Raw genomic sequence first — 3217 nt, 5'->3', positions numbered from 1 at the left:
AACAGAAATATATGACCTTTCAGAAAGATAATTCAAAATAGCTGTTTTGCAGAAACTCAAAGAAATTCAAGGTAACACAGAGAAGGAATTCAGAATTCTACCAGATCGGTTTAACAAAGAGATTGAAATAATTTTTAAAAAATCAATCAGAAATTCTAGAGCTGAAAAATGTAATTGGATTACGAAATAATACATCAGAGTCTTTTAATAGCAGAAATGATCAAGTAGAAGAATTAGTGAGCTTGAAGACAAGCTATTTTAAAATACACAGAGGAAACAAAAGAATGAAAAACAGTGAAGCACACCTACGGGATCTAGAAAATAGCCTCAAAAGGGCAAATCTAAGCATTATGGCCTTAATGAAGGGGTAGAAAAAGAGATGGGGTAGAAAGTTTATTAAAAGTAATAATAACAGAGAACTTCCAAACCTAGAGAAAGGTATCAGTACCTAAGTACAAGAAGGTTGTAGAACACCAAAGAAGGCTACCTCAGGCATTTAATAATCAAACTCCCAAAGGTCAACAGAGAGAAAGGATCCTAAAAGCACAAGAGAAAAGAAACAAATAACATACAATGGAGCTTCAGTATGTCTGGCAGCACACTTTTCAGTGGAAATCTTACTAGCTAGGAGAGAGTGGCATGATGTAGTTCAAGTGATGAAGGGAAAAAACCTTTTACCCTAGGCTAGTATATCCAGTGAAAATATCCTTCAAACATAAAGGTTTTCCCAGACAGATGAAAGCTAAAGGATTTCATCAACACCAGACTTGTCCTACAAAAAATACTGAAGGCAGTACTTTAATTAGAAAGAAAAGGATATTAATGGGCAATAAGAATAATCTGAAAGTACAAAGCTCACTGATAATAGTAAGTACACAGAAGAATACAAAATGTTATAACACTTTAACTGTGGTGTGTAAACCACTCTTCTCTTAAATAGACAATGAATCAATCAAAAAAATAACTGTGACATCTTTTCAAGAAAAAAACAGTCAATAAGACATAAATCGAAATAAAATGTTAAAAAGCAGGGGGACAAAGTTAAGGTGTAGTGTCTTTATTAGTTTTCTTTCTGCTTCTTTGTTTATACAAACAGTGTTAAGTTGTTATCAATTTAAAATAATGGGTTATAAGATAGTATTTGGAAGCCTCACAATAACCTCAAACTAAAAAATATGTGATGGACACACAAAAAGTAAAAAGCAGGAAACCTAAATCATATTGGCCAGATGCCTGTAATCCTAGCATTTTGGGAGGCCAAGGCAGGCAGACTGCCCGAGCTCAGGAGTTCAAGACCAGCCTGGGCAACACAACAAAACCCCATATCTGCTAAAAAATAAAAAATTATCCAGGCATGGTGGCATGTACCTGTAATCCCAGCTACTTGGGAGGCTGAGGCACAAGAATTGCTTGAACCTGTGAGGCAGAGGTTGCAGTGAGCCGAGATCAAGCCACTGCACTCCAGCCTGGGTAACCAGTGAGACTCTGTCTAGAAAAAAAAAAAAAATCATATCACCAGAGAAAATCACCTTCAAATCACCTTCACTAAAAGGAAGATAGGAAGGAAAGAAAGAAGGAAGAGAAGGCCACAAAACAACCAGAAAACAAATAACAAAATGGTAGGAGTAAGTCTTCACTTATTAATAATGACATTGAATGTAATGGACTAAATTCTCTAATCAAAAGACATAGAGTGGCTGAATGAATAATTTTTTTAAAAGACCCATTGATCTGCTACCTGGAAGAAATACACTTTAACTATAAAGACACACATAGACTGAAAATAATGGGATGGAAAAAGATACTCCATGCCAATGGAAACAAAAAAAAAAAAAAGAGATATACTTATATCAGACTAAATGTATTCCAAGACAAAAACTATTAGAAGAGACAAAGAAAGTCACAATATAATTCAGCAAGAGGATATAACAATTATAAATATGTATGAACCCAACATTGGAGCACCCAGATATATGAAACAAATATTATTAGAGTTAAAGAGAGAGATAGACCCCAATACAATAATATCTGGAGACATCAATACTCCACTTTCAGCACTGGACAGATCTTCCAGACAGAAAATCAACAAAGAAACACTGAACTGAATCTGTACTGTAGACCAAGTGGATATTTACAGAATATTTTATCCAACAACTGCAGGATACACATTCTTTTCCTCGGCACATGGATCATTCTAAAAGATAGAACATATGTCAGGTCACAAAAGAAGGCTTAAAACTTCAAAAACTGAATTAATAGCTTTATAGCTATAAAAGTGTTTACATCAAAAAAGAAGAAAAACATTAAACAAACAACCTAACAATGCATCTTAAAGAAGTAGAAAAGCAGGAGCAAACCAAACCAAAAATTAGTAGATGAAAAGAGATAATACAGATCAGAGGAGGAATTAATGAAATTGAAATGAAGAAAACAACACAAAAGATCAACAAAATGCAAAGTTGTTTTTTTGAAAAGCTAAAATTGAGAAACCTTTATCCAGGCCTAAAAATAAAGAGAGAGAAGATCCAAATAAATAAAATCAGAGACGAAAAAGGAGACATTACAACTGATACTGCAGAAATTTAAAGGATCATTAGTGGCTACTACGAGCAACTCTATGGCAATGGATAAATTCCTAGACACATGCAACCTACCAAGATTGAAGAAAAAATGGATAAATTCCCAGACACATGCAACTTACCAAGATTGAACCATAAACATATCCAAAACCTGAACAGACAAATAACAAGTAACGAGATTAAAGCCATAATAAACTGTCTCCCAGTAAGAAAAGCCTGGGACCCAATGGCTTTACTGTTGAATTCTACCAAACATTTAAAGAAGAATTTATACCAATCTTACTCAAACTATTCTGAAAAATTGAGGAAGAGGGAATAGTTCCAAATTTATTCTGCAAAGTCAAGTGATACTCAAACTATTCTGAAAAATAGAGGAAGAGGGAATACTTCCAAATGTATTCTACAAAGCCAGTATTACTGTGATACCAAATCAGACAAAGACACAAAGGAAGAAGGAAGGAAGGAAGGAAGGAAGGAAGGAAGGAAGGAAGGAAGGAAGGAAGGAAGGAAGAAGGGGAAAGGGAAACGGAAGGGAAGGGAAGGGAAAGGGGAAGGGAAGGGAGGAAAGAAGGAAAGGAAGAAAGGAAGAAAAAAGAAAGAAAGAAAGAAAGAAAGAAAGAAAGAAAGAAAGAAAGAAA

The sequence above is a fragment of the Macaca thibetana genome, chromosome 18 (genome assembly GCF_024542745.1).
Source record: "Macaca thibetana thibetana isolate TM-01 chromosome 18, ASM2454274v1, whole genome shotgun sequence".
Taxonomy (NCBI): domain Eukaryota; kingdom Metazoa; phylum Chordata; class Mammalia; order Primates; family Cercopithecidae; genus Macaca; species Macaca thibetana.
Note: the sequence above shows the minus strand (reverse complement) of the source record.